The sequence below is a fragment of the Oncorhynchus mykiss genome, chromosome 8, assembly GCF_013265735.2.
Source record: "Oncorhynchus mykiss isolate Arlee chromosome 8, USDA_OmykA_1.1, whole genome shotgun sequence".
Lineage (NCBI taxonomy): Eukaryota > Metazoa > Chordata > Actinopteri > Salmoniformes > Salmonidae > Oncorhynchus > Oncorhynchus mykiss.
Window position 1 is genome coordinate 5,450,433 of NC_048572.1, and position 22,149 is coordinate 5,472,581.

The window sequence follows — 22,149 nt, forward strand, 5'->3', positions numbered from 1 at the left end:
GGTGGAAAATATTAGAATTATTGATGTCGGAAGCATTTTTCAAAAGCTCCTTTCATTAGAAACAGCGTCCAACGTTTTACATTATTTTGTTACGGACAGGGAATTTATGGGAATAAAACAAATAAGCGCTGTGATGTTATTTTACGACAGTTTCCAGCAGCGGACGGCATGACTCGTGCAAGTGTGATTGAGTGTTGTTTACAAAATTGACAGTTCTCTCATCTTCTCTAAGTTATTGTAGGCTTTATAACGCGTTTCATATTGTGAATTTAGAGTATTAAGGTAACAGAAGATATGGGGGAAGCCAATGAAAAAGAGTGCGCGTGTGGAACTATCCTCTACATTTCAGAAATGCTTCTCTCTGCTTGGGTTTTCTAAATTACCATGCTGCTAACTTACAATTCAGCTAACTAGCAAGGGAAGAACTGCATATCTATGTAATCAACCAACCCTGTCTCCGTTTTTGTAGACTAATAAAAAGTGAGAATGCTAGGTATGGGTTGACTATCTAAAAGAGCTAGTTATTTATATGCTATGTGTCGGTAGCTAGCTAATGCCAGCTGATCTGAGCCGAGCTGGTGATGATGATGATGATGAGCATTGCTGATGTCATCAATCAGCTGGTCGAAGCGCATGAAGAAGGAAATTAAGTCAACCTCAACAAGTAAGAACCCCAACCTAACCAAACGTTAACTACCTAACCTTAATCAACAGCTTTCCGTTGACTGCTTTTTGGTAATTGGTTACTATTCTTATCGACACTATATTCACAAAAGTATATGGACACACCTTCAAATGAGTCGATTTGTTGCTGACAATGTGTATAAAATCGAGCATATAGGCATGCAATCTCCATAGACAAACATTGGCAGTAGAATGGCCTTACTGAAGAGCTCAGTGACTTTCAACGTGGCATAGGATGCCACCTTTCCAATAAGTCAGTTCTTCAAATTTCTGCCCTGGTCAGCTGTATGTGCTGTTATTGTGAAGTGGAAACATTTAGGAGCAACAACGGCTCAGCCGCGAAGCGGTAGGCCATACTAGCTCACAGGAGTGCTGAAGCGCGTAGTGCATAAAAATCATATGTCTTTTGTTGCAACACTGATTAGTGTTCCAAACTGCCCCTGGAAGCAACTTCAGCATAATAACTGTTTGTTGGGATCTTCATGAAAGGGGTTTCCATGGCCGAGCAGCCGAAACACAAGCCTAAGATCACCATGCGCAAAGCCAAGCGTTGGCTAGAGTGGTGTAAAGCTCGTTGCCATTGGACTCTGAAGCAGTGGAAACACGTTCTCTGGAGAGAGGAATCACACTTCACCATCTGGCAGTCCAACGGATTAATCTGGGTTTGGCGGATGCCAGGAAAACGTTACCTGCCCCAATGCATAGTGGCAACTGTAAAGTTTGGTGGAGGAGTAATAATGGTCTGGGGCTGTTTTCCATGGTTCGGGCCCCTTAATTCCAGTGGAGGGGAAATCTTAACGCTACAGCATACAATGACATTCTAGACAATTCTGTGCTTCCAACTTTGTGGCAAATGTTTGGGGAAGGCGCTTTCCTGTTTCAGCATGACAATGCCCCCATGCACAAAGCGCGGGTCATACAGAAATGATTTGTTGAAAAATCGGTGTGGAAGAACTTGACTGGTCTGCACAGATCCCTGACCTCAACCACAAAGAACACCTTTGCTCTTGTGGCTGAATGGAGCAAATCCCTGCACCAATGTTCCAACATCTAGTGTGGAAGCTGTTATAGCAGCAAAGGGGGGGGACCAACTCCATATTGATGTCCATGATTTTGGAATGAGATGTTGGACGAGCAGGTGTCCACATACTTCTGGTCATGTAGTGTATCTAAAAGCTCCCAGTCCACCACCTCGCCAAAACCTTATGTCATGCCAGAAACCTGTCTTAAGCTCAAACGTGTGTGTGTGTGTGTGTGTGTGTGTGTGTGTACTTAAAATAGACAAGCATTTAACAATTGAAATTAATTTGAAGGAACGTGTGTACTTGTATCTCTTTGTCCAGATCGCTGTAGTGGCTGTGACGTGAAAACCCCATCGTTGTCCTCACATCAGTTTCAGAGGAAACATCTGTGTGTGAGTACATTCATGATGTAGCTTCAGTGAGACCAGAAGGACTCTGGCCACAGTGTCCTATTGATTTATGCTAAATAATAATTAATTATAAACAAATAAAAATAACAAAAAAATTATTTATTTATTGATCAGAAAGATAACCGGCTATTTAATTGTGAATCCCAACCAGGTGGTCCGGACTCTTTGAATACTCCACAGGCTATGAGGTAAACCATTCAAAACTGTTCCCCCGAACCCCTGTCAGGACACACCTCTAACTACGTAGCTGAGGCCGTCGGGTAATGTTGCTACCCCCCCCCCCCCCCCCCCCCGAACCCCTGTCAGGACACACCTCTAACTATGTAGCTGAGGCCGTCGGGTAATGTTGCTACCCCCCCCCCCCCCCCCCCCCCCGAACCCCTGTCAGGACACACCTCTAACTACGTAGCTGAGGCCGTCGGGTAATGTTACTACCCCCCCCCCCCCCCGAACCCCTGTCAGGACACACCTCTAACTACGTAGCTGAGGCCGTCGGGTAATGTTGCTACCCCCCCCCCCCCGAACCCCTGTCAGGACACACCTCTAACTACGTAGCTGAGGCCGTCAGGTAATGTTGCTACCCCCCCCCCCCCCCCCGAACCCCTGTCAGGACACACCTCTAACTACGTAGCTGAGGCCGTCGGGTAATGTTACTACCCCCCCCCCCCCCCCCGAACCCCTGTCAGGACACACCTCTAACTACGTAGCTGAGGCCGTCGGGTAATGTTACTACCCCCCCCCCCCCCCCCCCGAACCCTGTCAGGACACACCTCTAACTACGTAGCTGAGGCCGTCAGGTAATGTTGCTACCCCCCCCCCCCCCCCCGAACCCTGTCAGGACACACCTCTAACTACGTAGCTGAGGCCGTCAGGTAATGTTGCTACCCCCCCCCCCCCCCCGAACCCTGTCAGGACACACCTCTAACTACGTAGCTGAGGCCGTCGGGTAATGTTGCTACCCCCCCCCCCCCCCCCCCGAACCCCTGTCAGGACACACCTCTAACTACGTAGCTGAGGCCGTCGGGTAATGTTGCTACCCCCCCCCCCCCCCCCCCCCCCCGAACCCCTGTCAGGACACACCTCTAACTACGTAGCTGAGGCCGTCGGGTAATGTTGCTACCCCCCCCCCCCCCCTCCCCCGAACCCCTGTCAGGACACACCTCTAACTACGTAGCTGAGGCCGTCAGGTAATAGTGCTACCCCCTCCCTCACAGAGGCCGTCAGGTTATACCGCTACCCCCTCCCTCACAGAGGCTGTCAGGTAATACTGCTACCCCCTCCCTCACAGAGGCTGTTAGGTAACACTGCTACCCCCTCCCTCACAGAGGCTGTTAGGTAACACTGCTACCCCCTCCCTCACAGAGGCTGTTAGGTAACACTGCTACCCCCTCCCTCACAGAGGCTGTTAGGTAACACTGCTACCCCCTCCCTCACAGAGGCTGTTAGGTAACACTGCTACCCCCTCCCTCACAGAGGCTGTCAGGTAATTCTGCTACCCCCTCCCTCACAGAGGCTGTTAGGTAATACTGCTACCCCCTCCCTCACAGAGGCTGTTAGGTAACACTGCTACCCCCTCCCTCACAGAGGCTGTTAGGTAATACTGCTACCCCCTCCCTCACAGAGGCTGTTAGGTCATTCTGCTACCCCCTCCCTCACAGAGGCTGTTAGGTAATAGTGCTACCCCCTCCCTCACAGAGGCTGTTAGGTAACACTGCTACCCCCTCCCTCACAGAGGCTGTTAGGTAACACTGCTACCCCCTCCCTCACAGAGGCTGTCAGGTTATACTGCTACCCCCTCCCTCACAGAGGCTGTTAGGTATTGCTAAAGTAGACCCTAAGACACATATGTCAGAGTCAAGGCCCGCGGGCCACATCCGGCCCGCAAGAAGGTTTTTTACGGCCCCTGGGATGATCTTGATTTATTATTAGAACCGGCCCGCAGCAAGCCGGCAGCCCGCAGATCTTTTACACGCACCAATACTACATTTCCCACAATGCAAAAGTGACGCACCGAGCAGTAGGCTGCTTCATTTCAATATTTATTGGCACAGCAGTCGTCAGCATCACAGTAAAATTAACTTTCAGATACCCATCAAAAATGGCAAAACGGAAGGTGGATACTGAGAACCGGGGGTTTCAAACAAGGTGGGAGTCGGAGTATATGTTCACGAAGGTAGCTGGAAAACCTGTGTGTCTTCTGTGTGGAGAAAGTGTGGCGGTACTGAAAGAGTATAATCTGAGACGACATTATGAAACGAAACACGCGGACAAAAACAAGAATATGGACATGGAACAAAGGCTACAAAAGGCAGAGGAATTAAAACGAGGCCTCAAATCTCGACAGGCTCTGTTCAAAAAAGCCAAATCACAAGGCCAGGCTGCTGTCAAGGCCAGTTTTATTTTGGCAGAAGAGATCGCTAAATCAGCCCGGCCATTTACGGAGGGGGATTTCATCAAAAACTGCATGATTAAAGTTTGTGACGAAGTTTGCCCAGAAAAAAGGCAACTCTTTTTAAATGTGAGTCTGAGCAGAAACACCATTGCCGAGAGAGTAGACCAGTTGTCCATCAATCTAAAAGAGCAGCTTGTGAAAAAGGGAAAAGATTTTATTGCATATTCCTTGGCTGTGGATGAGAGCACCGACATTTCTGACATTGCCCAGTTGTCAATTTTCATCCGCGGAGTGGACTCCAACCTAAGCGTGACAGAGGAGTTTTTGGCTTTACGTCCTATGCATGGCACAACTACGGGGCATGATTTGTATGAAGAGGTGTCAAGATGTGTAAATGAGATGGAGCTGCCTTGGGAAAAACTCGTGGGTTTGACAACCGACGGAGCACCTGCGATGTGTGGACACAGGAGCGGACTGGTGGCGAAGATACGGGAAAAGATGCAAGAGGAAAACGCGACAGGTGAGCTGACAGCTTATCATTGTATCATACACCAGGAAGCGTTGTGCTTTACCGCCTTGAAAATGGAGCATGTAATGAGCATCATCACGCGCACAGTTAACTTTATCAGAGCCAAAGGTTTGAATCACCGCCAGTTCAAGGCATTTCTGACGGAGTTAGAAACGGAGCATGGTGATTTGCCTTATCACACAGAGGTGCGATGGCTAAGCCAGGGAAAGGTGCTTCAAAGATGTTTCGAGCTTCGTGAGGAGATTTGTCTGTTCTTGGACAGCAAAGGGAAAGACACAACACAACTCCGAGACGAAATGTTTCTGTGTGAAATGGCTTTTCTGTGTGACATTACGAGTCATCTGAATGCAATAAACTTGCAGCTGCAGGGTCGGGATCGTGTCATCTCTGATATGTACAGTACAGTGAAGGCATTTAAAACCAAACTGACTCTGTGGGAGACGCAGATGCGGAAAGAAAATTTGAGCCACTTTCCCAGCTGCCAGACCATGAAAGAGAAGCTCTCTACCAGTGCGTTCCCGAGCACACAGTTGGCTGATAAAATAGGTATGCTTGCCGCTGACTTTCGACGCCGATTTGCTGACTTTGAAGCACAAAAAAGCAGGTTGGAACTGCTCGGTAACCCATTTGCTGTTGACGTGGAAAGCTCACCACCAAACCTCCAAATGGAGTTGATTGACCTCCAATGCAATGATGCACTGAGGGCAAAATATGCGGCAGTGGGTGCTGCGGAGTTCGCCCGTTTCCTCCCCGGCACAATGCCCCAGCTGCGCATCCAGGCTGCTCAAACGTTGTCTATGTTTGGCAGCACATACCTGTGTGAACAACTGTTTTCTTTGATGAACCTGAACAAAACATCACACAGAAGTCGACTTACTGCTGAACACCTCCACTCAATTCTGAGGATTTCTTCAGCTCAGAGCCTTACCCCGAACATTGATGAACTTGTGGAAAAGATGGGACACCACCAAGTATCACCCTCAACCTCAAACAAGTGAACATTACTGTGCAATCACATATTTAGAGTTTTTACTCAGTTCAAGTTTAAAAGTTAAAATTTAATATTTGTTTTCACTGCATGTTACTTCTCCTTAAACAAAGTGTTGTTTTTGATTAATAGATTTTTGCACTTTATTTTTTTGTATTTCAATCCAATTATATTTTAAAAATATTTCAGTTGAGTGGATGATAGAAAATTGCTATTATTGTTTTTTCTTTGAAGTAAATTTAGCCCACTTTTGCTAAAATAGAAAATATAGTCTACTGATGGTGCCTTGAATACCGGTTTCTTTCATTTAATGTTCATGTTATGGGGATATTTATATAAAGGAAATTTGTCTTTTGTGTCTGTTGAAAATTAAAGATTACTGACAGAGCCATAAGAAAATATTGCTTTATTTATCTGATCATATTGTAATATATTTGTTAGGTTTTCAGTAGGTTCAATTAGGTTCACTAGACTATATGCGTCATTTAAAAAATTTTCAATGAACATTCGAACAGTCCGGCCCTCGTCTTGTAGCTGATTTTTTTATTTGGCCCTCTGTCCATTTGACTTTGACACCCCTGCCCTAAGATGTATATTATTTGGAGGTCTCTGTGAAATAGTTACAGTCTGGAGTGTAATGGTTAGTTGGTTCCACTAGATGGTGCTAGATCTCTAGTTTGAAATGGAGCTCATGCTGGGCACCCCCTGCTCACCGCAATGTCTATTTCTATTGGCACAAGCACTGTTCATGACTAACTGTTCACACCCCTCTTGTTGGTGGAAAGAATTTTGCAAGTTTTAAAGCTTTTTTTCTTGCAATTCTACACATTTTGCTATGTCAAGTGTGTGTTAGTCTGATATGAATGACTAAACAAATTACATTAATATCTATGGGTTTGAAAACCTAAATAAAGTTTTTTTTAAATGTTAGCTGACATGGGCTAATTGATCTGGACATTTCTAGCGAGTTATAATTAGCTCTGTAATGACTGACAAGAGGAACTGATGACCCAATTTAGAAATTGTAACTTGTGCTTTCTACTATTACAACTTTCAAGAGTAAATTTAAAGCCGGAATCAGTTCCTTTACAATTTTCAAAAAATAATAATAATTTAAATTGTCTCTGTATTTTTGCTGGAGGGGGACCCCTGCCGACCCCTCACTCCCCACCTAAGGGGTGCGCCCCATAGTTTGGGAACCACTGTTGTAGAACATATTTTTTAAAATCTATTTCTCAAGCTAAAATACTTATACCTTATTAACCTATCAGACAAATGAAGAACTGTACATTTTGATCTGATATTTGTTTAGTTATAAAGAGTGAATTATAAAGTTCACCCTCGTGTCCCCTGTGGCTTGGTGTGTCTTTGGGAGTTACAACAGGACTCTATGCTTTGGCCCTTCACTGCAGTAGGAGGGAGAAGTTTTGTGTGACTTCTGGGAGATCAATAGAAGATTGAGGGATGTGATAGAGGAGTTGGGGAATGGAGGTCTGGACCCTGAGGGCTTGTTTGTTAGTCTGTATTTATTCCTTAGTAGCTGATAAGGTGTGTGTGTGTGTGCGCCCGCCCTCCTGTATTGCTCATCCAGCAGTGTTATCAGCACGTTCGTTAAGACGGATTACTCTAATTGTTGCGGCTGCTTATCAGGCTGAGACGTGGGAGGCTCTTCTCTGCTGTCTGTCCCTGCCTGTGTCTGTCTGCCTGTGTCTGTGTCTGTCTGCCTGTGTCTGTGTCTGTCTGTCTGTCTGCCTGTGCCTGTGTCTCCCCCTGCCTGCCTGTGTCTCCCCCTGCCTGCCTGTATCTCCCCCTGCCTGCCTGTGTCTCCCCCTGCCTGCCTGTGTCTCCCCCTGCCTGCCTGTCCCTGCCTGCCTGTGTCTCCCCCTGCCTGCCTGTCCCTGCCTGCCTGTGTCTCCCCCTGCCTGCCTGTGTAAGCAGGTGTGCTGACTTGCTTGTGTCCGTAATAAAACAGTCATGTTTCTCAGAGTCCCGCTACTTGTTCGTTTGATGAGAAAAGCTTCAGTATTTAACCTGCAAATAGCCATTCAGATTATATCATTTTTTAATTGACTGCTATCAGCCAATCGGATGTGTTCTCTGGAGCAATAAATCCTGTGATTGTCTTAAGTCAGTCATCAGATTGTTAGAATGGACATTATGTTGCCAGTAATAGGTTGGAGGAATATGAGCTGAGATGACTAGTCTAGATGATGACTGTGGTCATCAAACCTGATGACGGCTCTAGATTGTTTTATCGTTGTCAAACCTGTCCAAGTGGAGAAAATGACAGCCAGACTGAAGAGGCAGATGTCTAATCTCAATTTAATCTGAATCTGCTCTCCTTGGTCCTGCAGTTTCAATACATCCTGAATCTGCTCTCCTTGGTCCTGCATTTTCAAGGGGGCTGAAGTTACACACAGAAAATGTAACTTTGTTGTGCCATTTTGTGACGTGATTTTATAATGTCCCACATTTTCCTGCCAGTGACTTGATGGGGTGGGGTTGTCCAGGTACTTGCTCTTGAGATCGAAGTTGCCCCGAATGTAGTCGCAGATCTACAGTTGAAGTCGGAAGTTACACCTGAGCCAAGTACATTTAAACTCAGTTTTTTCATAATTCCTGACATTTAATCCTTGTAAAAATTCCCTGCCTTAGGTCAGTTAGGATCACCACTTTATTTTAAGAATGTGAAATGTCAGAATAATAGTAGAGAGAATGATTTGTTTCAGTTTTTATTTCTTTCATCACATTCCCAGTGGGTCAGAAGTTTACATACACTCAATTAGTATTTGGTAGCATTACCTTTAAATTCTTTAACTTGGGTTAAACATTTCGAGGAGCCTTCCACAAGCTTCCCACAATAAGTTGGGTGAATTTTGGCCCATTCCTCCTGACAGAGCTGGTGTAACTGAGTCAGGTTTGTAGGCCTCCTTGCTCGCACACGCTTTTTCAGTTCTGCCCACACATTTTTTTTATAGGTTTGAGGTCAGGGCTTTGTGATGGCCACTCCAATACCTTGACTTTGTTGTCCTTAAGCCATTTTGCCACAACTTTGGAAGTATGCTTGGGGTCATTGTCCATTTGGAAGACCCATTTGCGACCAAGCAAGACTGTCTTGATGTTGCTTCAATATATCCACATAATTATCCTCCTTCATAATGCCATCTATTTTGTGAAGTGCACCAGTCCCTCCTGCAGCAAAGCAACCCCACAACATGATGCTGCCACCCCCGTGCTTCACGTTTGGGATGGTGTTCTTTGGCTTGCAAGCCTCCCCCTTTTTCCTCCAAACATAACGATCGTCATTATGGCCAAACAGTTCTATTTTTGTTTCATCAGACCAGAGGACATTTCTCCAAAAAGTACGATCTTTGTCCCCATGTGCAATTGCAAACCGTAGTCTGGCTCTTTTTCTGGCGGTTTTGGAGCAGTGGTTTCTTCCTTGCTGAGCGGCCTTTCAGGTTATGTCAACATAGGACTCGTTTTACTGTGGATATAGATACTTTTGTACCTGTTTCCTCCAGCATCTTCACAAGGTCCTTTGCTGTTGTTCTGGGATTTATTTGCATTTTTCGCACCAAAGTACGTTCATTTCTAGGAGACAGAACACGTCTCCTTCCTGAGCGGTATGACAGCTGCGTGGTCCCATGGTGTTTATACCTGCATACTGTTGTTTGTACAGATGAACATGGTACCTTCAGGCATTTGGAAATTGCTCCCAAGGATGAACCAGACTTGTGGAGGTCTACAATTTCTTTTCTGAGGTCTCGGTTGATTTCTTTTGATTTTCTCATGATGTCAAGCAAAGAGGCACTGAGTTTGAAGGTAGGCCCTGAAATACATCAAATTGACTCAAATGATGTCAATTAGCCTATCAGAAGCTTCTAAAGCCATGATATCATTTTCTGGAATTTTCCAAGCTGTTTAAAGGCACAGTCACCTTAGTGTATGTAAACTTCTGACCTACTGGAATTGTGATACAGTGAATTATAAGTGAAATAATCTGTCTGTAAACAGTTGGAAAAATTACTTGTCATGCACAAAGTAGATGTCCTAACCGACTTGCCAAAACTATAGTTTGTTGACAAGACATTTGTGGAGTGGTTGAAAAACGAGTTTTAATGACTCCAACCTAAGTGTATGTAAACTTCCGACTTCAACTGTAAAAATCCAATTTTTAAGATTCCTTTATTGTACACAGGGTCAAACAGGAAGTTAGGTTCTGCTTTATCCCAACCCCTCTGAAATGCATGTGTATATATTTAAACCTTTTATTTAACTAGGCAAGTCAGTTAAAGAACCTTTTTACATACAATGACGGCCTAGGAACAGTCAGATAAATGCCTTGTTCAGGGGGCAGAACGATAGATTTTTACCTTGTCAGCTCGGAGATTCGATCAAGCAAATATTTCGGTTACTAGTCCAACGCTCTAGCCACTAGGCTACCCTGCCGTCCACACACTCTAACCACTAGGCTACCCTGCCGTCCATACACTCTAACCACTAGGCTACCCTGCCGTCCATACACTCTAGCCACTAGGCTACCCTGCCGTCCACACACTCTAACCACTAGGCTACCCTGCCGTCCATACACTCTAACCACTAGGCTACCCTGCCGTCCATACACTCTAACCACTAGGCTACCCTGCCGTCCACACACTCTAACCACTAGGCTACCCTGCCGTCCATACACTCTAACCACTAGGCTACCCTGCCGTCCATACACTCTAGCCACTAGGCTACCCTGCCGTCCATACACTCTAACCACTAGGCTACCCTGCCGTCCATACACTCTAACCACTAGGCTACCCTGCCGTCCATACACTCTAGCCACTAGGTTTCCCTGCCGTCCATACACTCTAGCCACTAGGCTACCCTGCCGTCCATACACTCTAACCACTAGGCTACCCTGCCGTCCATACACTCTAACCACTAGGCTACCCTGCCGTCCATACACTCTAACCACTAGGCTACCCTGCCGTCCATACACTCTAACCACTAGGCTACCCTGCCGTCCATACACTCTAACCACTAGGCTACCCTGCCGTCCATACACTCTAACCACTAGGCTACCCTGCCGTCCATACACTCTAACCACTAGGCTACCCTGCCGTCCATACACTCTAACCACTAGGCTACCCTGCCGTCCATACACTCTAACCACTAGGCTACCCTGCCGTCCATACACTCTAACCACTAGGCTACCCTGCCGTCCATACACTCTAACCACTAGGCTACCCTGCCGTCCATACACTCTAGCCACTAGGCTACCCTGCCGTCCATACACTCTAGCCACTAGGCTACCCTGCCGTCCATACACTCTAACCACTAGGCTACCCTGCCGTCCATACACTCTAACCACTAGGCTACCCTGCCGTCCATACACTCTAACCACTAGGCTACCCTGCCGTCCATACACTCTAACCACTAGGCTACCCTGCCGTCCATACACTCTAGCCACTAGGCTACCCTGCCGTCCATACACTCTAACCACTAGGCTAACCTGCCGCCTCTACACTCTAACCATTAGGCTACCCTGCCGCCTCTACACTCTAACCACTAGGCTACCCTGCCGTCCATACACTCTAACCACTAGGCTACCCTGCCGTCCATACACTCTAACCACTAGGCTACCCTGCCGTCCATACACTCTAACCACTAGGCTACCCTGCCGTCCATACACTCTAACCACTAGGCTACCCTGCCGTCCATACACTCTAGCCACTAGGCTACCCTGCCGTCCATACACTCTAACCACTAGGCTACCCTGCCGCCTCTACACTCTAACCATTAGGCTACCCTGCCGCCTCTACACTCTAACCACTAGGCTACCCTGCCGTCCATACACTCTAACCACTAGGCTACCCTGCCGTCCATACACTCTAACCACTAGGCTACCCTGCCGTCCATACACTCTAACCACTAGGCTACCCTGCCGTCCATACACTCTAACCACTAGGCTACCCTGCCGTCCATACACTCTAACCACTAGGCTACCCTGTCGCCTCTACACTCTAACCACTAGGCTACCCTGCCGTCCATACACTCTAACCACTAGGCTACCCTGCCGTCCATACACTCTAACCACTAGGCTACCCTGCCGCCTCTACACTCTAACCACTAGGCTACCCTGCCGTCCATACACTCTAACCACTAGGCTACCCTGCCGTCCATACACTAACCACTAGGCTACCCTGCCGCCTCTACACTCTAACCACAAGGCTACCCTGCCGTCCATACACTAACCACTAGGCTACCCTGCCGCCTCTACACTCTAACCACTAGGCTACCCTGCCGTCCATACACTAACCACTAGGCTACCCTGCCGCCTCTACACTCTAACCACTAGGCTACCCTGCCGCCTCTACACTCTAACCACTAGGCTACCCTGCCGTCCATACACTAACCACTAGGCTACCCTGCCGCCTCTACACTCTAACCACTAGGCTACCCTGCCGTCCATACACTAACCACTAGGCTACCCTGCCGCCTCTACACTCTAACCACTAGGCTACCCTGCCGTCCATACACTCTAACCACTAGGCTACCCTGCCGTCCATACACTCTAACCACTAGGCTACCCTGCCGTCCATACACTCTAACCACTAGGCTACCCTGCCGTCCATACACTCTAACCACTAGGCTACCCTGCCGTCCATACACTCTAACCACTAGGCTACCCTGCCGTCCATACACTCTAACCACTAGGCTACCCTGCCATCCATACACTCTAACCACTAGGCTACCCTGCCGTCCATACACTCTAACCACTAGGCTACCCTGCCGTCCATACACTCTAACCACTAGGCTACCCTGCCGTCCATACACTAACCACTAGGCTACCCTGCCGCCTCTACACTCTAACCACTAGGCTACCCTGTCGCCTCTACACTCTAACCACTAGGCTACCCTGTCGCCTCTACACTCTAACCACTAGGCTACCCTGTCGCCTCTACACTCTAACCACTAGGCTACCCTGTCGCCTCTACACTCTAACCACTAGGCTACCCTGTCGCCTCTACACTCTAACCACTAGGCTACCCTGTCGCCTCTACACTCTAACCACTAGGCTACCCTGTCGCCTCTACACTCTTGCCACTAGGCTACCCTGCCGTCCCATACATACAGAGGTTGGTCTAGGAGGCTAGACGCGTTACCCCTCAATCTGAACCTGTTCAGTCGTACTATAGAACTTGGTTCTATTTGTATCAGCAAGACTGACCTCTTCTCCTTCTTCTTTCCTCGTTTTAGGTGCTCGGAAACGCAGTGTGTGGGCATCGCCATCGAGACGCGTCCTGACTACTGTTTGAAGAGTGTAACTGTCACCTCAGTGACATGTTGGGGTACGGCTGTACCCGGCTGGAGATAAGAGTTCAGAGCGTCTATCGAGGACGTAGCACGGGACACCAACAGGTCAGAGGGCAGAGGTTAAGGGTCAGGAGGTTTTTTTTTTGAATGGAGTCGTCATAGCGACTGCTAGTGATATGTCTTTAGTCTAACTCATAGCTACTGGTCATTAATCACCATCATCCCAGACACCCTCAACCCACTCTAATTCACATTTTTTGCATATCTCCCCAACAGATCCACAGATGATGCTATCTCTATTGAACTCCACACTGCCCTTTCCCACCTGGACAAAAGGAACACCTATGTGAGAATGCTATTCATCGACTACAGCTCAGCGTTCAACACCATAGTGCCCTCAAAGCTTATCACTAAGCTAAGTATCCTGGACTTCTTGACGGGACGCCCCCAGGTGGTGAGGGTAGGTAACAACACATCTGCCACGCCCTCAACATAGCTTTAAGCACCAGATGTCAGAGCAGCTCACAGATCACTGCACCTGTACATAGCCCACCTGTAAATAGCCCATCTGTAAATAGCCCATCTGTAAACAGCCTATCCAACAACCGGTCCGGCCTGTTGTCCGGACCTCTGGCAGTCTCTATGGGGGTGCCACAGGGTTCAATTCTCGGGCCGACTCGCTTCTCTGTATACATCAATGATGTCGCTCTTGCTGCTGGTGATTCTCTGATCCACCTCTACGCAGACGACACCATTCTGTATACATCAGGCCCTTTGGACACTGTGTTAACAACCCTCCAGGCAAGCTGCAATACCATACAACTCTCCTTCCGTGGCCTCCAACTGCTCTTAAACGCAAATAAAACTAAATGCATGCTCTTCAACCGATCATTGCCCGCACCTGCCTGCCCGCCCAGCATCACTACTCTGGACGGCTCTGACTTAGAATACGTGGCTAACTACTAATATCTAGGTGTCTGGCTAGACTGTAAACTCTCCTTCCAGACTCACATTAAGCATCTCCAATCAAAATAATTATCTAGAATTGGCTTCCTATTTCGCAACAAAGCATCCTTCACTCATGCTTCCAAACATACCCTTGTAAAACTGACTATCCTAACGATCCTTGACTTCGGTGATGTCATCTATAAAATAGCCTCCAACACTCTACTCAGCAAATTGGATGCAGTCTATCACAGCGCCATCCGTTTTGCCACCAAAGCCCCATATACTACCCACCACTGCGACCTGTACGCTCTCGTTGGTTGGCCCTCGCTTCATACTCGTCGCCAAACCCACTGGCTCCAGGTCATCTACAAGTCTCTGCTAGGTAAAGGCCCGTCCGATCTCAGCTCGCTGGTCACCATAGAATCTCCCACCTGTAGCACACACTACAGCAGGTATATCTCTCTGGTCACCCCCAAAGCCAATTCCTCCTTTGGTCGCCTTTCCTTCCAGTTCTCTGCTGCCCATGACTGGAACGAACTGCAAAAATCACTGAAGCTGGAGACTCATATCTCCCTCACTAACTTTAAGCACCAGCTGTGAGAGCAGCTCACAGATCACTGTACCTGTTCATAGCCCATCTGTATACAGCCCATCTATCTACCTCATCCCCATACTGTATTTATTTATTTATCTTGCTCCTTTTTACCCCAGTATCTCTACTTGCACATTCATCTTCTGTACATCTACCATTCCAGTGTTTAATTGCTATATTGTAATTACTTCGCCACCATGGCTTATTTATTGCCTTAACTCCCTTATTTGACCTAATTTAAACTCACTGTATATAGACTTTGTTTTCTTTTTTTTCTACTGTATTATTGACTGTATGTTTTTGTTTACTCCATGTGTAACTCTGTGTTGTTGTTTGTGTCGAACTGCTTTGCTTTGTCTTGGCCAGGTCACAGTTGCAAATGAGAACTTGTTCTGTGTTTGTTTATTCCATGCTATGCTTTATCTTGACCAGGTCGCAGTTGCAAATGAGAACTTGTTCTCAACTAGCCTACCTAGTTAAATAAAAAGGTACTCTGTGTATATAGACAAGTTATTACCTCATACCCCTGGACAGGGACTCAGTACTGGTACTCTGTGTGTGTGTATATAGACAAGTTATTACCTCATACCTCTGGACAGGGACTCAGTACTAGTATCCCATCTGTATAGACAAGTTATTACCTCGTACCCCTGGACAGGGACTCAGTACTGGTACTCTGTGTATATAGACAAGTTATTACCTCGTACCCCTGGACAGGGACTCAGTACTGATACTCTGTGTGTATATAGACAAGTTATTACCTCGTACCTCTGGACAGGGACTCAGTACTGGTACTCTGTGTGTGTATATAGACAAGTTATTACCTCATACCTCTGGACAGGGACTCAGTACTGGTACTCTGTGTGTAGGGCCCGAAAGTAAGCATTTCACTGTTAGTCCACACCTGTTGTTTGACCAAGCATGTGATGAATAAAATGTGTATTTAATCTAAGGGGCAGAGACCCAAGAGTTGGAATGGAGTCATAGCACCTAATCATATGTTGTTTAGTCATGACTCGTATGTCACTAGTCATGTCAGTCATCATAGCTACTGGTCCCGTGTGACTCAGTTGATAAAGCATGGCGCTTTCAAACGCAAGGGTTGCGGGTTCGATTCCCGCGGGGGAGGAAAAAGTAGGAAAATGTCACTACTGTAACTCACACTGGATGAGAGCATCTCCTTAGTGACTAAAATGGATCATGTAAATGTTAGCCTTATAGTTATACAGAGCATTCGGAAAGTTAATGTTAGTTAAAGTCAACTCAATGTTAGGAAGGTGTTCCTAATGTTTGGTTTACTCAGTGTATTTTGCCAAGAGTTTTACAAGAGAGGATGATGTAGTTTATCAGCATTTGTAAAAAAATATCTAAACATATTTGCACATGGATACTGTACTTTCGATATTTGAGCAGAACTGCCAGTGGTCTGTCCCTGATTTTTTTTGAAAGAGCTCCATTAAAAAACAACAGTTCTCCATCTCAGTGTGCGTCCCAAATGGTTCCCTATTTAGTGCACTACTTTTAACCAGAGCCCTATAGGCCCTACATAGGGGATAAAGGGTCCCACTTGGGACACTCGGTCTGTCTCCCGTTCTTACGAACCAGGTGGGGGGCTGCCAGCCAGTCAGCCTGTGGTGACTCATAGCTTCACTTTAAAAGAGAAGAGTCATTTTACAGGGTTTTTAATGGGGTAGATCGTTACCGGTTGGCGTGAAACCGTAGCAGGCCAGACAATCTACTGAGGCTTCATGACTATGCCCTCCTCTTCTCTGTTCAGTCTGTGGTTGTGCTCTGTTCAGTCTGGTTGTCTGCTCTGTTCAGTCTGGTTGTCTGCTCTGTTCAGTCTGTGGTTGTCTGCTCTGTTCAGTCTGTGGTTGTCTGCTCTGTTTGGTGTGTGGTTGTCTGCTCTGTTCAGTCTGTGGTTGTCTGCTCTGTTCAGTCTGTGGTTGTCTGCTCTGTTCAGTCTGTGGTTGTCTGCTCTGTTCAGTGTGTGGTTGTCTGCTCTGTTCAGTGTGTGGTTGTCTGCTCTGTTCAGTGTGTGGTTGTCTGCTCTGTTCAGTGTGTGGTTGTGTGGTTGTCTGCTCTGTTCAGTGTGTGGTTGTCTGCTCTGTTCAGTCTGTGGTTGTCTGCTCTGTTCAGTCTGTGGTTGTCTGCTCTGTTCAGTGTGTGGTTGTCTGCTCTGTTCAGTCTGTGGTTGTGTGGTTGTCTGCTCTGTTCAGTGTGTGGTTGTCTGCTCTGTTCAGTGTGTGGTTGTCTGCTCTGTTCAGTGTGTGGTTGTCTGCTCTGTTCAGTGTGTGGTTGTGTGCTCTGTTCAGTGTGTGGTTGTCTGCTCTGTTCAGTGTGTGGTTGTCTGCTCTGTTCAGTGTGTGGTTGTCTGCTCTGTTCAGTCTGTGGTTGTCTGCTCTGTTCAGTGTGTGGTTGTCTGCTCTGTTCAGTCTGTGGTTGTCTGCTCTGTTCAGTGTGTGGTTGTCTGCTCTGTTCAGTGTGTGGTTGTCTGCTCTGTTCAGTGTGTGGTTGTCTGCTCTGTTCAGTGTGTGGTTGTGTGGTTGTCTGCTCTGTTCAGTGTGTGGTTGTCTGCTCTGTTCAGTGTGTGGTTGTCTGCTCTGTTCAGTCTGTGGTTGTCTGCTCTGTTCAGTGTGTGGTTGTCTGCTCTGTTCAGTCTGTGGTTGTGTGGTTGTCTGCTCTGTTCAGTGTGTGGTTGTCTGCTCTGTTCAGTGTGTGGTTGTCTGCTCTGTTCAGTGTGTGGTTGTCTGCTCTGTTCAGTGTGTGGTTGTGTGCTCTGTTCAGTGTGTGGTTGTCTGCTCTGTTCAGTGTGTGGTTGTCTGCTCTGTTCAGTGTGTGGTTGTCTGCTCTGTTCAGTCTGTGGTTGTCTGCTCTGTTCAGTCTGTGGTTGTCTGCTCTGTTCAGTCTGTGGTTGTGTGGTTGTCTGCTCTGTTCAGTGTGTGGTTGTCTGCTCTGTTCAGTGTGTGGTTGTCTGCTCTGTTCAGTGTGTGGTTGTCTGCTCTGTTCAGTGTGTGGTTGTCTGCTCTGTTCAGTGTGTGGTTGTCTGCTCTGTTCAGTGTGTGGTTGTCTGCTCTGTTCAGTGTGTGGTTGTCTGCTCTGTTCAGTCTGGTTGTCTGCTCTGTTCAGTGTGTGGTTGTCTGCTCTGTTCAGTGTGTGGTTGTCTGCTCTGTTCGGTCTGTGGTTGTCTGCTCTGTTCGGTGTGTGGTTGTCTGCTCTGTTCAGTGTGTGGTTGTCTGCTCTGTTCAGTGTGTGGTTGTCTGCTCTGTTCAGTGTGTGGTTGTCTGCTCTGTTCAGTGTGTGGTTGTCTGCTCTGTTCAGTGTGTGGTTGTCTGCTCTGTTCAGTGTGTGGTTGTCTGCTCTGTTCAGTGTGTGGTTGTCTGCTCTGTTCAGTGTGTGGTTGTCTGCTCTGTTCAGTGTGTGGTTGTCTGCTCTGTTCAGTCTGTGGTTGTCTGCTCTGTTCAGTCTGTGGTTGTGTGGTTGTCTGCTCTGTTCAGTGTGTGGTTGTCTGCTCTGTTCAGTGTGTGGTTGTCTGCTCTGTTCAGTGTGTGGTTGTCTGCTCTGTTCAGTGTGTGGTTGTCTGCTCTGTTCAGTCTGTGGTTGTGTGCTCTGTTCAGTCTGTGGTTGTCTGCTCTGTTCAGTCTGTGGTTGTCTGCTCTGTTCAGTCTGTGGTTGTCTGCTCTGTTCAGTCTGTGGTTGTCTGCTCTGTTCAGTGTGTGGTTGTCTGCTCTGTTCAGTCTGGTTGTCTGCTCTGTTCAGTCTGTGGTTGTCTGCTCTGTTCAGTGTGTGGTTGTGTGCTCTGTTCAGTCTGTGGTTGTCTGCTCTGTTCAGTCTGGTTGTCTGCTCTGTTCAGTGTGTGGTTGTCTGCTCTGTTCAGTGTGTGGTTGTGTGCTCTGTTCAGTGTGTGGTTGTCTGCTCTGTTCAGTGTGTGGTTGTCTGCTCTGTTCAGTCTGTGGTTGTCTGCTCTGTTCAGTGTGTGGTTGTCTGCTCTGTTCAGTGTGTGGTTGTCTGCTCTGTTCAGTCTGTGGTTGTCTGCTCTGTTCAGTGTGTGGTTGTCTGCTCTGTTCAGTGTGTGGTTGTCTGCTCTGTTCAGTGTGTGGTTGTCTGCTCTGTTCAGTCTGTGGTTGTCTGCTCTGTTCAGTGTGTGGTTGTCTGCTCTGTTCAGTGTGTGGTTGTGTGCTCTGTTCAGTCTGTGGTTGTCTGCTCTGTTCAGTCTGGTTGTCTGCTCTGTTCAGTGTGTGGTTGTGTGCTCTGTTCAGTCTGTGGTTGTCTGCTCTGTTCAGTCTGTGGTTGTGTGGTTGTCTGCTCTGTTCAGTCTGTGGTTGTCTGCTCTGTTCAGTCTGTGGTTGTGTGCTCTGTTCAGTCTGTGGTTGTGTGCTCTGTTCAGTGTGTGAACATCGTTTTCACACTGCTGAGATGTAGCCTGGTTACTCATCCACTATAGTTGCTATGGTAGTGAACCATGTGTATAGTTGCTATGGTTGTGAAAATTTTTATCTGTGCAAGCCAGCACAGGATGGTTTGGCACAACAATGGTGTGTATGAGAAAAGGTTTAGGAGTCCATTCAGAGCCAGCTAGTATAAAATGACCTCTCTTCTACAGCCTCTGTTATACGTCTGCCTCCTTCTGTTCATTTCCAAAGAGCTACCAAAACGTTGTTCAGTGTTGCTGCCTGGTACAGATGTAAGAGCATACCCACACTACAGTCGTGGCCGAAAGTTTTGAGAATGACACAAATATTAATTTTCACAAAGTCTGCTGCCTCAGTTTGTATGATGGCAATTTGCATATACTCCAGAATGGTATGAAGAGTGATCAGATGAATTGCTATTAATTGCAAAGTCCCTCTTTGCCATGCAAATGAACCGAATCCCCCCAAAAAACATTTCCACTGCATTTCAGCCCTGCCACAAAAGGACCAGCTGACATCATGTCAGTGATTCTCTCGTTAACACAGGTGTGAGTGTAGACGAGGACAAGGCTGGAGATCACTCTGTCATGCTGATTGAGTTTGAAAAACAGACTGGAAGCTTCAAAAGGAGGGTGGTGCTTGGAATCATTGTTCTTCCTCTGTCAACCATGCTGTCATCATTGCTTTGCACAAAAAATGGCTTCACAGGCAAGGATATTGCTGCCAGTAAGATTGCACCTAAATCAACCATTTATCGGATCATCAAGAACTTCAAGGAGAGCGGTTCAATTGTTGTGAAGAAGGCTTCAGGGCGCCCAAGAAAGTCCAGCAACAGTCATGCCAACAGTAAAGCATCCTGAAACCATTCATGTGTGGGGTTGCTTCTCAGCCAAGGGAGTGGGCTCACTCACAATTTCGCCTAAGAACACAGCCATGAATAAAGAATGGTACCAACACATCCTCCGAGAGCAACTTCTCCCAACCATCCAGCAACAGTTTGGTGATGAACAATGCCTTTCCCAGCATGATGGAACACCTTTCCATAAGGCAAACGTGAAAACTAATTGGCTCGGGGAACAAAATATTGATATTCAGGAGACTCCCCTGACCTGAATCCCATTGAGAACTTGTGGTCAATCCTCAAGAGGTGGGTGGACAAACAAAAAACCCACAAATTCTGACAAACTCCAAGCATTGATTATGCAAGAATGCGCTGCCATCAGTCAGGATGTGGCCCAGAAGTTAATTGGCAGCATGCCAGGGCGGATTGCAGAGGTCTTGAAAAAGAAGGGTCAACACTGCAATTATTGACTCTTTGCATCAACTTCATGTAATTGTCAATAAAAAGCCTTTGACACTTATGAAATGCTTGTAATTATACTTCAGTATTCCATAGTAACATCTGACAAAAAAATATCTAAAGACACTGAAGCAGAAAACTTTGTGAAAATTAATATTTGTCATTCTCAAAACTTGTGGCCACGACTGTACAGCATGGGTTTATCAAGTCTACCTGTACTAGACAATCACTCACTCATTCTAACCTTTTACAATGTCAAGGATCCACAGTCTTCAATAATTAGATGGTATATTATACAGTGGGAATTGAAAAAGTTTAAAATATTAGCAATAATGACAGTATAAAATTAAATAATTCACATACTGAGCTAAATTGTATGCTCAAGAAATTTGGGAAATTATTTTCTACTAAAACAATTCCTCAGCACAAGATTGTGTTTAAGTTATTTATTTCCCTCAAAATTATTGATTGAAATTAATGTTAAGTAATGTATTTTTATTAATTATAGGTTATAAGTTCAAAGAAATCTTGAAACAGTGAAGTTAGTCTACTATCATAATAAGATCCCATGAACAGAGACCATCCTTTACCAGACCTCCTACCAGACCTCCTACCAGACTTTACCAGACCTCCTACCAGACCTCCCACCAGACTTTACCAGACCTCCTACCAGACCCTGCCAGACCTCCTACCAGACCTCCTACCAGACCTCCTACCAGACTTTACCAGACCTCCTACCAGACCTCCCACCAGACTTTACCAGACCTCCTACCAGACCCTGCCAGACCTCCTACCAGACCTCCTACCAGACTTTACCAGACCTCCTACCAGACCTCCTACCAGACTTTACCAGACCTCCTACCAGACCTCCCACCAGACTTTACCAGACCTCCTACCAGACCCTGCCAGACCTCCTACCAGACCTCCTACCAGACTTTACCAGACCTCCTACCAGACCTCCCACCAGACTTTACCAGACCTCCTACCAGACCTCCTAACAGACTTTACCAGACCTCCTACCAGACCTCCTACCAGACCTCCTACCAGACCCTGCCAGACCTCCTACCAGACCCTACCAGACCTCCTACCAGACCTCCCACCAGACTTTACCAGACCTCCTACCAGACCTCCTACCAGACCCTACCAGACCTTACCAGACCTATCAGGCATCAGGTACTCTGTATCCCAGTAAAGAGGCCTTAAGGATTGCATTCACACTGTGTGCATTTGCGTGCGTGTTGGTATGATAGTAATCGGAGTGTGTGAGAGCAGGATATTTAATGGGATATTTGGCCAAATGTCTCCTTCGAGTCACTGCCCTGCTTTCCTATCGTACTGACACACACACACACACACACACACACACACACACACACCTGCGTCACTGGACGCTCCTGTTCTTTATCAGCTTCCCCCCTCCTCCCCTTGGAGATCACTCTGTGTTCTGCTGTGCTGCTATCACAGGACCCAGCTGGGAGGCCGTCGCTTGGGGCGATAATGGAATCTCATTACAGTATGTCTGTCGGACGTATCAGTTCCCAAGCTTGCTCTCTCTCTCTCTCGC

General features: G+C 47.0%; 1 long non-coding RNA gene across 2 annotated transcripts; it reads left to right on the plus strand.

The window, feature by feature from the left end:
• The first annotated feature begins 45 nt into the window (after positions 1-45).
• On the plus strand, positions 46-13,669 carry LOC118965485. 2 transcript variants are annotated; one of them, XR_005052765.1, is made up of 5 exons: positions 46-664; positions 2,028-2,098; positions 2,268-2,304; positions 13,277-13,438; positions 13,610-13,669. It is a non-coding gene; the product is annotated as an uncharacterized LOC118965485 (long non-coding RNA). The 2 variants fall into 2 exon arrangements; XR_005052764.1 differs by lacking the exon at positions 2,268-2,304 and having other exon boundaries at positions 87-664.
• The last annotated feature ends 8,480 nt before the right edge of the window (positions 13,670-22,149 follow it).